Here is a 14,392-nt window from a genome sequence, read left to right as displayed (position 1 = left end):
GAGATAAAATTCACATAACATAAAATTTACCATTGTAATCATTTTAAAATGCACAGTTCAGTGGTTATTAGAATATTCACAGTGCTGTATGAGCATTATCACTATTTAATTCCAGAAAATTTCCATTACCCCAAAAGAATCTCATACGTGTTAGTAGTCACTCCCAATTCCCCTCTCTCCCACTAAGCTACTTTCTGTTTCTATGGATTTCCCTATTCTGGACATTTCATATAAATGGAATCATATTATATGTGCCTTTTGTGATTGGTTTCTTTGACTTTGCATAATGTTTTCAAGGTTCATGCATGTTATAGTACATATCAGTACTTCAAATAGTGATAGGACACAATATTACTTCCCAAAGCAGCCCATTTCATTTAAGACAGCTCCAAGTATTAGTAGTTTTCCCTCATTTTGAATGTCACTCTAGTAGCTTATACTGATTCTATTTTGGACTTCTGAAGGGATTCCTATCATGTATTTGAAGATCTTTTTTTTTTTTTTTTTTGATTTTTGGCTGCATTGGGTCTTTGTTGCTGCATGCGGGCTTTCTCTAGTTGCAGCCAGAGGGGGCTACTCTTTGTTGAGGTGCGTGGGCTTCTCACTGCGGTGGCTTCTCTTGTTGTGGAGCACAGGCGCTCGGGCTTCAGTAGTTGTGGCACAAGGGCTCAGTAGTTGTGGCTCACGAGCTCTAGAGTGCAGGCTCAGTAGTTGTGGTGCACAGGCTTAGTTGCTCCACAGCATGTGGGATCTTCCTGGACCAGGGCTCAAACCCGTGTCCCCTGCATCAGCAGTCGGATTCTTAACCACTGCGCCACCAGGGAAGTCCCTGAAGATCATTTTCACTCATGTTTCTTTCCCAGCTCTAAAAGTTATTTGTTAGACTTGCTAGATCTGATTTTCAAGAAAAACTAGAAATTTGGATTTTATATACTGCCAGTTGTTTAATGTTTGCTTAGATTTGTGTCAGTCCCTATAAAACATATGCTGCAAGCCAAATTCTGCCCATCACCTGCCAGTTGCAGCTGCTGGTTAGCTTCTATTAATACAGATTAAAAGGCATATTAGGATTGTTGAGATATAATTCATATACCAAACTATTCACTCATTTAAAGTGTACGATTCGGGGGTTTTTAGTATATACAAGAGTTGTACAATCATCAACACAATCAATTTTAGAACGTCTTTCTCACCCCAGAAAAGAAATCCTGTGCCCATTAAGCCATTTCCCCACAATCAGCTTATCCTTTCTAGCTCTAAGCAACCATTAGTCCATGTTCTGTCTCTATCACCTTGTCTATTCTGGACACTTCATAAAGTGGAATTATACAACATATAATCTTTAATGACTGGCTTCTTTCACTTAGCATAATGTTTTCAAGCCTCATACGTGTTGTAGCATGTTGTCAGTACTTCCTTTTATTGTCAAATACTATTTCATTATATGCATATACCACATTTTATTTATCCATTTACCACTTTTTGGCTAATATGAATAATTCTTCTATGAACATTCATGTACAGGTTTTTGTGTGGACATATGTTTTCAATTTCTTGGATGTATACCTAGGAGAGGAATTGCTAGGTCATATGGTAACTCTTTAACTTTTTGAGGAACTGCCCATCTGTTTTACACAGAGACTACACCATTCCTACCAGCAATGTATGAGGTTTCTAATTTCTCCACATCCTTACCAACACTTGCTATTTTCTTTTTGTTTGTTACAGCTATCCTGCTGGGTGTGAATTGGTATCTCATTGTGGTTTTGATTTGCATTTCCCTAATGAATAATGTCATTGAGCATCTTTTCATGTACTTACCCACCATTTTGTTTATCTTCTTTAGAGAAATGTTTATTTAAATCTTCTTGTCAATTTTTAAATTGGACGATTTGTCTTTTTATTATTGAATTGTAAGTTCATTATATAGTTGGATGATGGACTCTTATGATATATGAGATTTGCAAGTATTTTCTCCTATTCTGTGAGTTCTCTTTTTATTTTCTTAGAAACACAGAAGTTTTTCATTTTGATGAAGTCCAATTTATCTGTTATTTTCTTTCATTGCTTGTGCTTTTGGTGTCATAGGTAAGAAGCCATTGTCTCATTCATGGTCCTGAAATTTTATACCTTTTTCCTTCCAAGAGTTTTATAGTTTTAATTCTTACATTTAGGCCTATGATCCATTTTGCGTTAATTTTTTTTTTTTAATTAATTTATTTTTTTTGCGGTATGCAGGCCTCTCACTGTTGTGGCCTCTCCCGTTACAGGGCACAGACTCCGGACACACAGGCTCAGTGGCCATGGCTCACGGGCCCAGCCGCTCTGCGGCATGTGGGATCCTCCCAGACCGGGGCACGAACCCGTGTCCCCTGCATCAGCAGGCGGACTCTGAACCACTGCGCCACCAGGGAAGCCCGCATTTTGCGTTAATTTTTGTATATGGAATGAGGTGGGGGGTTCATATTCGTTTGCATGTGGATATCCAGTTGTCTCAGCACCATTTATTGAAAAAGACTGTTCTTCCCCCATTGAATGATCTTGGCATCCTGGTTGGAAATCAATTGACTATAGCGGTATAGATCTATTCCCCTTTGAAGTAGGTATTACTTAAAGTGATTAATATAATTTTTGGCGTATAGTAGCTACTCAATAATAAATAATAGCTGACTGGACTATTTTGGCATCAATAAGAGCTAGTAAGTGGTGGGGCTAGGATTTGATCCCAGGTATGGGTGACCCCAAATCATGTCTGTAATACTGCAGGCTGCTAAAGTGGAAATGAGGCTGTTCTAGCTGCTATGCCTGGCCATATGTAGTTCTCCAGAGGCTCAAAGGCTGAGGCCCTACATGCCCTTCCCCCACCATCAGCCTCCCTTGCTCCTCCCCCCATCTCCCTCCAGGGTTTCCAGGGTACTCTTATAGATGACACTTGCTGCTAAGGGAACTCTCTCACCCTTCCTTACCTAGGGATATGACAGTATTCAGATAGCCTTAGGGTTTGTCCACTCTTGCTTTCTCTCCCACCACTTCCCCCTCCTGTCCCAGGCTAAGAATGTAGGTGAAGATGCATCAGCAACTGCTAGGGCTTTCTGGCCACCAAGGATGAAGCAGACTCAGACTGTGTTTTTTTTCAGGAACAGGAGCCTGAGAGTTAGGACCCATAAGGCTTCTTGCCTATACGTATGCAGAGTGCTCCCGAACCAAGTGAACTAGGGGGATAAAGGTAGTGATGGTGGATATTTTGCTTAGATATTTGAAGCTTAAATAATCCCTCCCTGGCCTCAAACCTCTGCGGCTATATGTCGCCCAAAGATCATTTGAGTTAGAATTCATAAGGCAGCACGTGGGCTCCCTTTTTCTTGCTATGTTCTCGTGCTTTGTGTGAGCCTATACAGGCTGCTGTTAGCTGGCAGAGTTACTATTAAGTAGTCATTTTAATTTTCCCTCATTTTATTACTTTTCTGTCTATTCCCATTAATTGGTCTTGACCCCATTTTTTTAAAAGGAGGAAGTGATATAGAGAAAATAGGCAGCTTTGCCTGGCTAAGGGAGAAGAAAATTTAATTTGCATGTCTACTGTGTCTCTGTTTTTGTAAATGAGGCAGCTGTTACTAGGAGAGGTGAAGTAATTTACCACAGTTGTATTGCAAGTTGTGGAGGAGGTCCACATCAGCATTTTTGTATACCAAAGCCCATTCTTTATGCTGAAAGCATGCTGCTTCTATAAGATGAACACCATATTTCATTGACACTGAGGCTATGTATTATAAGATGCATCATTAAATACTGCGAAGAAATAAAAAATACTGCCAGTTAAACTGACACAGTGTTTTGTTTTCATATAAGTGTAAGATGTGTCCTGATTTCAGAAATGTTAAAATCTGAAAAAAGGTTACTTAGCTATTATTGCATTTTTGTCAATTCTAACATTCTTTACTGTGTACCATGCACTGTCTGCTCCACCTGTAAAGTAGCTATTATTATCCCACTTTTACACAGTTTAACACATTTTTACATAGTGTAACTAGCTTTGGAACCTTAGATGGGTTATCCCCTCCAAGTCTCAGTTTCATCATCTGTAAAATGGGAGGATAATATCATTTATTTTATAACATTGTTGTGAAGATTGGGTGAATTAATGCATGTAAAACATTCAACATGACATGTAATAAGCACCCAGTCAGTACATGTTAGCTATAAACAGAGGCTAGGAGAGTAAGTTACTGCCGATTTTGAAAAGCTAAATTTTAGTCAAGGGATTCGGACACTATTCTAAAGTTTAGGGAGCTATTTTAAGGCCTTAAGTAGGGGAGTGACTTGAACACACTCGTGTTTGCCCTTGTGCTGGCGAGTTGGGGAAGTAAGGGAAGCAGAAGGGAATCATCTTCCATAAAGTGCACCACCCTTTGTGGGAGAGCAAAGGAGGTGTTCTCCCCTCCCCATGCCTGACTTCTGCTCCCTCTTACCTAAAAGCCATATGGTTCTTACCTTTTTCAGAAAGAATAACCTTCTCTCCTCTTAGATATTTGGGCTCTTTGAGGGTGGGGTGTTAGGCCTTCACCATATCTTGAGGGCATCATCCTGTATCCTATCCCTTTCACCCACCCTGTGAATTAGAGACCAAAACTCTGTGAGTCTCCACTGATGGAAACTTCACTCTTGAGGAATTATTAAGCAAGGCTTTGCTTCACCACTTTTGAGTCTTAAATGAATGAAGTCTCTGCCTCCATTTTAAGCTCTTAATTTTGTGCTAACTCTCCGGGGAGTATCATATTGCAGCATCCCATGTAATTCTCACAACTCTGTGAAGTGAGGATTATCCTGGGAAACTGACATGCACAGGTTAGGATGACCACAGGGTCCAAGAACTAGAGTTCAGACCCTAGTCTTTCTGCTACTACTTAGCTGCCTCCTGGTCTTTCCTCTGTACCTACAGTGGCCACCAGAAGATCAGCTTACACTGAAAGTAGTTCCGGGCTTTGATATACAGAATGTGTGGTGCCCCTAGCTTGGTTTCCAGATTCCTGAAGTTAAAAGAAGTGGATCCTTCTTTGCCCTCCATTTTTCTCTCTCTCTGGACCCTCATGTACCTCCTGCTCTCTGGATTAATTGTCATGGCATGTTTAAAGCTAGCAAGCATCTGATGAATATTTAATAGCCTTGAGCAGACAGGCTGCATACAGTTGTCTGAGACAGCAGCTGCTGGGGGGAAGGGGAGGAAGCACAGTGCACTGCCTAACTGCGCATTCTTTTGTTCCCTGGCCTCAGCCCTTGGGAGCAAAGACCTATGGTGGGCACTGCACCCTAGTCCTGTTGTGGCCTGATAGCTCCCCTGGGCTCCCAATGAGGCTGCATTCAAGTAGTAGACCAAACCCTTTTGTTTGAGGTAATGAGCAGATATGTTCACTGACCTCTAAAAATCAATTTTCTAACCCCCAGGCTGGAGGTCTTCTGCTCAATAGCCTGTTATGGCTCTGGGGCTGAGGATGTGTTCTCTTCCAGAGAACACTAGCTCTCTCTTCTAAAAGGAGGGAGCCTTGTATCTGAAAGGGATTTGAGTTTCATAACCGTGCTGCTGGAGGTTAGCTTCTTGACATTCCTTGACTACAAATCCAGCAGCTTCTCAGCAGTAGGTGTACTTCTCCCTCCTAGCCTAAGCTGTGCTGGTTGTCTTTGGCTGCATCTCAGGCAGCAGTGGGCAGGTAGGAGTTCTCAGACAGGTACACAAGCTGTCACAGTGCTTCCCCCCACTGGACCAGGGAACTTTTTACTTCAAGGAGGCCTTGTCATTTCCAGGTCAGATTGGGAGAGGTTGTGGGGACTCCTGAAGAAAGACAGCGCGTTTGACATGTTTCCAGGCAGAGTGTGAGGTACAGCCAGGCTGTCAGCCCAGATTAATCACCAAAGTAGAACACATTGCTGGAAAATTGGGGACTGTTTACGTTCTTAATACTGCATTAAGATGCCTGGATTAGCTATTCCCTTGTCAACCTTGGGAGCCTACCTTGGCCCACCTCAGGATAGCCAGTCTCTTCACCAGGCACATAAGGAATTTGAGATGGAAGAGTTTGGGTTTAGATACAGAGCTAATTTTTCTCTGCTTTCCTCTGGCTCCTGCAGCCTTCGTGCTTCCTACTTACAGCCCAGCTTTAGGTATAAAATGGGGTGCTCCCCATCTCTCAGGCTCTCCAGGGTTGGAATGTAGGAAACAAGTTCTGCATCTGCCTTTGAGAAATAGAAATACCTTGTGCTCTGATATGATTCTTCATAAGCTTCTCTCCAGAGATCAGTATGAATGACCCCTTTCATTCTTTTTTTAAAAAATACATTCATTATTATAAATTGGAACACCTACTGTGTGCTAGGCAATGGAGAGTCAGTGGCAAGTGAACAAGGTAAAATTGGTCCCTGACCTCGTGGAGCTTATAGTGTATTTGGGGACACAGACACTAAACATATTAATCTCATAAATAGCATAAATCATTCTCAATTGTGACATATGCTGTGAAAGAAAGGAACGGGTGCCATGAGGGTATACAACAGGAGCTAACCTAGCTCTGGGGTTTTCCTTGAAGAAATGTTTAAGCTGACATATAAAGGCAGAGTTAACTAAGCAGAGAGTTTGGGAGATGGTTTGAGGAAAGGGCATGAAAACACATTCTAGGCAAAGTGTAGGACTGAGGCAGGTTCAAGGTGAGGTGGAAATCCGGGGCTCATGCTATGGTCATCACTGAAGACCACTGAATTCCAGTAGTGAGGGGTGACACGATTAGATTTCTGCTTTTTAAACTTCACTTGCTGCTGAGTGGAGAATGGGTTATGGGGACCTATGAGGAAAGACATGAATGAGAAAGACCTACACTGGAGAAATGAATGGATTCAAGAACTTCAGAGATAGAATGATTGATTAGATGTGGGAGAATAGGGACGTACCAGTGAGGGCCCCCAAGTTACTGGCTTGAAAAACTGGGGCATTTTTTTTTTAAGATGAAGAGCACAGCTACAGTCTTTGGCATAAGATTAGGGCTCTGACCTGTGCCCCAGGCTTAGAATGTGTCTCTCCTGTGGATAACGCCGAGAACTGAGGGCTAGGAAGAACCCCTCATAAGGCCAGAAGAGGTGGACCCCGGAGCCTAGGATTGAGGTACTAATAATAGCTACGAGAAGATTCCTGTTCCCCATTCCCTTTCTTTCAAAAGATTTAAAGCTCTCTGTTAATCGTTATCTTTTTCACATCTCTGAGAGAGCAGAGATTATTTTCCCCTTTATATAGCTGGAGGCCCCAAAGCTTGTATAGTTAAAGGCCCCAAAGGTCTAGTTGATTCTGCCCCAGATCACTCAGCTCAGGCATGGCCAAGGATGGGAGGTGTGAGGTGTGAGTCTCCATTTTCATTGCCTGACGGATAGCAAAAGGAGCTCATAGGCCGTGGACTTCTGTTTCCTACCCACCTGTGTACCTAAAAACCTTGTCCTGAATGCAGCAACGGGGGTTGTGCTGTGGGGTGGGGAGGTTGTGAGGGAGGCAGACCAGCCAAATGGGAGGCTGGGAAGCCCCCGATACAGCAACTTCATGCTTCTTAATTTTCTGCCTATGTCTTTGCAGCATCAGAGGACTCCCGGAAACCAGGAGAGCCGCCTGCTGTGTCAAGGCTGGCCTGAGGGCATTTGCTGAGCACAGAGAGACCCAGGAGAGGAGATCAACAGTCTTTTCCCACCCACCTCTTGATCTGTCTGATTTACCCACAGAAAGCCACCCAGAATCCTCTAAGAGTCCCTAGGCCCAGAATGGAGTCCTTAGGGCTACAGGGGGCTGTGATGCTAACAGTTAAACCTGCTTAGGACTTTAAAGAATCGAAGGGGACTAACAGTATCCTCAGCATGGCCTCCTAGACGTGAATAAACTGGCGGCTCTTACTGTGTCATTCCCAGCTTGCCTGCTTCCCCTCAGTCTCCAGCAGCGCTGGCTGGAGCACCCTACCGCCACCTGTTTCCCACCCTGCCACACGTGTGTTGTGGACGCCAGCCTCGAACACTTGCAGAGGGCTCCCGGAGAGTGGCTGGTCACCAACTCTGTAACAGGCTGAGGAAAGTCAAGTTAGAAGGTTCGGGTACTTTAGGCAAGTTGTTTAACCTCGGAGCCTGTTTTTCTCTTCATTTTTGATTACTAACGTCCAAAAATCTCCTGAAGGATAGGGTAGGGCTTTTCCCACTTCACTCTGGACTATATCCCTTCCCCAGCAAACATCTGGCACTGAGGAGCTCAATAAAGGTTCAGTCAAGTGATGAATAGTCCCACTCCGGTAGCTTTTATCAGCTTTGGGAGAGAGCCAAAGGAGGTCCCCTGTCTAACTCCCACTCTCTATCCAGCTATATTGGGCTAGCCATTTATCCTAACATTTTCTCTTTAAGAGAAAATGTCAGCCTTTCCTAGACTTCTGGTTTCCTGTGGCCAATGCCATAGGCTGGTTTTACACTGGGCACCCGGAGAGGTTAGGGACCTCTCTAATACTACACTTTTCCTTCAGTGCCTTCTGGTTATTTATCCCAACAAGGGAACCAGGGGAAGGGCTGAGTTTGGAGAGACCTATCCAGACTGTGCCTGAGGCATTCTAATGAGCTTTGGATTCTGTTCTTAGCAGTAAAGGGACCTTGAAATCGGTTGATTTACTTTGGGCAAGTTGTTTAACCTCTAAGCCCATTTTTATCTTCATTATTGATTAAAATATATAATAGCTAATAATTTATTGAATGCTTAGTTGTACCAGGCACTATGTCAAGCATTTATATGTACTATTTGACTTAATCCTCCAATCCACTGTACTCATTTTACAGATGCGGAAACAGAGGCTCAAAGAGGATAAATAACTTGCCTAAGGTTAAAGAAAGGTGCTATCAGACTCTATAGCCCCTGCTTTTGACCTGTTTGTACCTCTTAGAGTCACCAAGTACTTTGAAACAGTAAAGCATTGTGTTTGAGAGATTTATTTAGGGTGACAAACGATCCAGGTTTTACATGACTGAGAAGATTCCTGGGATATTGAACTTCAGTCCTAAAACCAGGAAAGTCCCAGGCAAACTGAGATGAGTTTGTCAGTCTGTTTGCACTGAGACTCAGTCCAGAGTTGGCCATTGAGGCTTCATTTTCCCTGACTTCTTAGTCACCTACGCCTCATCTTGTGGCCAGTTTCTTTAGCATTTGAGGACCTGCTTCGGTCCAGCAGGCAGGAGAGGAATTTAGGACAGGGGGCAGTTAGGGAATCAGATGGCGTCCTGGTCATAGAAAAATGGAGGTGCAGAACCTGGGTCACTATTTGAGAAGCCAGTGCTAGATTCTAGGCAGCCTTACCTTCAACCCCCAGATGCAGGATACCTACTTGGGAGCCATGGAATTACAGGGAAGTCCACAAGGGCCAAAGCGAAACATCTAGATTCAAATCCTAGCTCCTCACTTACGTGTATTTTTCTGGGCCTGTTTACTCTGTAAAAGTAGGATAATCGTCCCAATCCACTGAATGGCATCTGAGAAGCAACTGAAATGTGTGTGAAATACTTCACACAGAGTCTATCCAAATACTGCTCAACACTTAGGTGTCCTTCCTCCTCTTTTCCGGCTTGTGTTTCTTACCCAGCCCTGTCACCTGTCGAGTCTTATCACATACTCCCTCCTCCCATTACCACTTGCAGCCCTAGGGATTTTCCTTTGAGAGCCCTGACCCTAGTGGGCCTGGCCCACCCACCCAGCTGCCCTGCATGTCAGTCACCTCGCCTGCAAGCGGAGAAGGGATGACATCAGCTTTTCCCCCTCCCCCATCCAAAGCCTCTGGACTGTTTTGAGCCATAAATATTTTAGCTGGGCCTTTCTCTGGCTGTTGCCGGGGTGATGGACTCTCAGGGGACTGGGGTGGGAGTGTGGAGGCGGGGCTCGGCAGCCTGGGCCCTAGAAGCAGAGCTGGCCCTTGAGGGGCGGGTTTGAAGTCTGGCCAAGAGCCAGCGCTTGCTGCAGCGATTCTGAAGGCTGTTGCTCTGTCTGCCTGCCTTCCCTTTCCTGGGCCCCTCAGAGCTGTTCTTACTGCTTTCCAGGCCCAGCTTTGCCCTCGAGCACCACTTGATCTTGGGTTAATTGCTAAATACCTCTGGGCCTTGATTTTAACATCTGTAACAGAAAAGTCCCTGTTTAAATCACTGTAAGTGGGGAAGGTAAGTCAAAGGAGGTTTTGTAAAAATCCGATGAAACAAGTTTGGTTAGTAAGTCATGATTGGAGCAGCTAGGTCCCACAGCCCTTTCTGATAGACCTGCATGCTGGGGTCCCAGGGCAATGTAGATGCCACTCTAAAGGCTGATAGATGTGGCACTGCCTCCCATTCTCCCCGCCCCCCATTCCTCATGCTGTAGCCCCAGCTCCTTTTCTGAAGTTCCCTGGCCTGGCCCACGGTGTTCTAAGGAGTTTGGCCCTTATGAGTAGAGTTGATGAAAGCCTTTTTTGATTAAGATACAGAAACTCAGGCCCCCAAACTGGATCTGGCCCTCACTCTCTTCTACCACAGCCCCCCACCTCCATCCTAGAGCTCTTCAATCTGAATAGCTGCTAAACTCTAGCTTGCAGCAGCATGCCCACTCCTCTCCTTGGGATGGGTCTAAGAAACAAAAGAGGGCCAGAGAGGGGGCGCCTGGATCCACTCCCTACCCCTACCATCGAGAAGCTCTGGATTGGGTCCAGAATTCCACATCCCCTGCCTAGCCCTGCCCACCAGTTTTCCTGTGGAGCTGGGAGCTGTGCTTCCTTTGTGTCGAGCTCCCTCTGGTGGCTTAGCTGTGCATTGCATAAAATAATACCTCAAGCGAGACTAAATTGCAGGCCGCCCTGAGAGATGGGATTGTTCTATACCAAGAAGAATCCTTGACCCCAACTCATGATGACAGCCATTCCATTTCCTATATAGGATTACTCTGCCATATGTTTGCTTCTCTAGGTCATTAATCTTCACAACAATTCAATGACATGAGAATTACCCTAATTTTACAGATGAAACAGGATTAGAGAGGTGAAATCAAATCCAAACTCTTCACTGTATGTAGCCTGTAGTGTTCAAGATCCTCAAGTGATAGGAACTTAACCTGTTTTTCCAGCCCCATATTCCATTCTCCCAAGCCAAAATGACTTACTCTTCTGGAACATAGCTTGCCTCTGGACCTTTGCTCATGCTGTTTTCTCTATCTTCATTGCCCCCACCCCCACACAGTACATTACATACCAAAATCCACACATTTTTGAAAAACTAAAGAAATGCAGCATTTTCTCAAGCTTGCATATATTATCTTTGTAATAACCAAATATTATAAGACATGGATGAGAACAAATGTCTGGATGAGAACAGGTGGGTGAGTGTCCCTGAGATGTGGAAGGTTGGATGGGGAGACTAACATGTACGTGGAAGTGAGAATTGCCCAGGAAATTAAAAGAACATGAAGACATCTGGGTTCTCTGGTAGGTTTTTGTAGTGAAAATTCGATGTTGTAAGTATTCTTGCTGGCAAAAGAGCAAATCTCTGGGAAGCTGAGGCAGAGATTCAGGTGACATTTCTTCAAAAGTCACTGATCTTAAATTCACATTAGTTTTCTTGTTACTTAATATATCCATGTTTTAATAACAATAACAGGTGATAACAGGTGATATTTAAATAGCACTTCCCAGGCACCGGGTATGTTCTAAGTACTTTACACAGACTAACTTAATCTTCACCATGATCTCATAAGATAGATACTAATACTACCCTCACTGTTTTTTTTCAATTGAGGTATAGTTGGTTTACAATATTAGTTTCAGGTGTACAGCATAGTGGTTCGAAATTTTTATAGACTATACTCCATTTAAAGTTATTATAACTTTATATTGGCTATATTCCCCATTCTGTACAATATATCCTTGTAGCTTATTTTATACATAGTAGTTTGTACCTCTTCATCCCCTACCCTTATCTTGCCACTTTCCTCTTCCCTCTCCCCACTGGTAACCACTAGCTTGTTCTCTACACCTGTGAGTTATACTATCCTCACTTTACACTGGGGAAACTAAGGCATAGAGAGGTTAAGTAATTTCCTAAGGTCGTGCACCTAGTAAGTGGTAAAGCCGGGATTTGATTCCATATAAGTCTGGCTCAGAGAAGGTGCTGTGGATAACTACACTTTTAATATTGAAAATATTGCCTTACATTGCCATGAATAAAACTGACACTCCAGGAAGCAGTATTGTGTTTTATCCTGCGGTTTCAGGACCCCCGCTGTGTACCACCAGAGGTCTGCATAATCCAGGGTGAAAACTAATCAGACTTGCCAGCCTTGGCCCCAGAATAACAGGACCAAGGAAGAGATCCCAATTCCTGATATCCAATGACACATGATTGGCCTAGAGCCAGTGGCATTTCCTCAAAAACTCAAGACTCCTGGAAGAGCCAATAGAGAGCAAGTTAATCAGGAAATGAAGACATACAGGAGGGAAGTGAGGGCTTCGAGGTCACAAAACAGCTGAGATGTGGGGCCACAGATCTAGAGGACAAGAACCTAACCAACATCCTGCCATCTTATGATTATTTTCCCAGGGAGCCTGTAGGCGGCAGATGTAAAAGGATTAAGGCCCTAGACGTTTCTGGTAGATACTGAGAAATGTATATTGTTCTAGATTCTTGCAGTAGCGGTTGTCAGACACTAAACACAAACTGGTTTTTTGTTAACAGCAAAGTCCATAAAGGCTTCAGGTATAACTAGATCAAATGATGCCATCAAGAAAGTGTCTCCTGACTTCTTTTAAATACATTTATTTATTTATTTTTAGTTGTGTTGGGTCTTCGTTTCTGTGCGAGGGCTTTCTCTAGTTGCAGCGAGAGGGGACCACTCTTCATCGCGGTGCACGGGCCTCTCACTATCGCGGCCTCTCTTGTTGCGGAGCACAGGTTCCAGATGCGCAGGCTCAGTAGTTGTGGCTCACGGGTCCAGTTGCTCCGCGGCATATGGGATCCTCCCAGACCGGGGCTCGAACCCGTGTCCCCTGCATTGGCAGGCAGATTCTCAACCACTGCGCCACCAGGGAAGCCCCCTGACTTCTTGACTTTTCTGTGTTTCTTTCATTGTCAGCCAGTTCCCCCCAAAAGGTGGCAAGATAACCACCAAGAACTTCAAGTTTATATTTTATTTCCTTAGCCATCCCAGAGGGGGGAATATTTATTTCCCAGTAGTTTAGCAAAGATCCCAGGATTGCATCTCATTTGGCCTAATTTGGGTCACTAACACACCTCCACCCTCACCCCAACCAGTCAGTGTAGCCTGATGTGGCAGGGATGGAATGCTTTGATTTGTCAGGCCAGGGTTATCTGCATACACTGAAACTGCAGAGTAAGGCAGCCGCACTAAACCACATGGCCTGAGAGAGTGGGAGGAAAGGTAGATTCCCAAGGGAAAATTGGTATTCTTACCAGAAGAAAGAGGAATGGATGCTGGGCAGGTAAAATCAGTAGTCAACCTGTAGAAGGTGGGCAGGAACCGCAGGTCATGGGTTACATGCATAGTGGTCCATTTGAGTGGCCTTACCCTCTTACCCTGGGTTGTACGAATGCCCTCAAATCAATTCAGCAAACGTCTCCTGAGTATTTGCCATGTACAAGGTCCAGTACTTTCCATATAATAGATGCACAATCCCCTGCCACCAGCCCCAGTAAGGCAATTACCAGACTCAAGCTACTGCTTTCTCCCTGAGGAGTATAACAGGCAAATTCCTATTCGTCTCTCAGAAACCAGCTCTGATGTCCTCTCCCATGAAGCCTTCTCTTGACTACCTCCCCTGTCAGGGTTAGTCATCTTCCGTTCACCTCTGAACTTGGTACATACTGCTATTGTTATCACACTGTCATAATTTATTGATTCTCCTCTCTGTCTCCCACTGATGAGTGGCATCTCTGTATCCCCAGTGCCCAAGATATAATAGATGCTCAGAAATGTTTACTGACCTGAGTTAAAATGAGTTCCCAGGAATGTCCCAGCCTCAGTCTTCTATGGAATATTCCTGAAACCCTTTAGCTTCCCTTCCCAACTGGCCTTTTCAAGAGCCAGTTTGCCACTACCTCAATTCAACTGAACTAATCCTAGCTGAATGCCTATCTCGTGCCAGGTGGTGTTAGGCTTTGGGGATTCAGTAATTAACAAGATACACTTCAAATTCAGGACTCCAAAGAGGTCAGAAAGAGCTCTTCTAACCAGACTTTCCTTGGCTGGAAAAAGAAAAAGCAGGCTTTGTGATCTGCTTTGTGACCCAGCCATTCTCCCTCCCTGGGCCTCTTTTTCCCCAGAAAGGAAGGCCTGACTTGGTATAAAATCTATAATAGATGTATATGTGTTAAA

The sequence above is a fragment of the Globicephala melas genome, chromosome 1 (assembly GCF_963455315.2).
Source record: "Globicephala melas chromosome 1, mGloMel1.2, whole genome shotgun sequence".
NCBI classification, from domain to species: domain Eukaryota; kingdom Metazoa; phylum Chordata; class Mammalia; order Artiodactyla; family Delphinidae; genus Globicephala; species Globicephala melas.
This window is presented reverse-complemented; position numbering follows the sequence as displayed.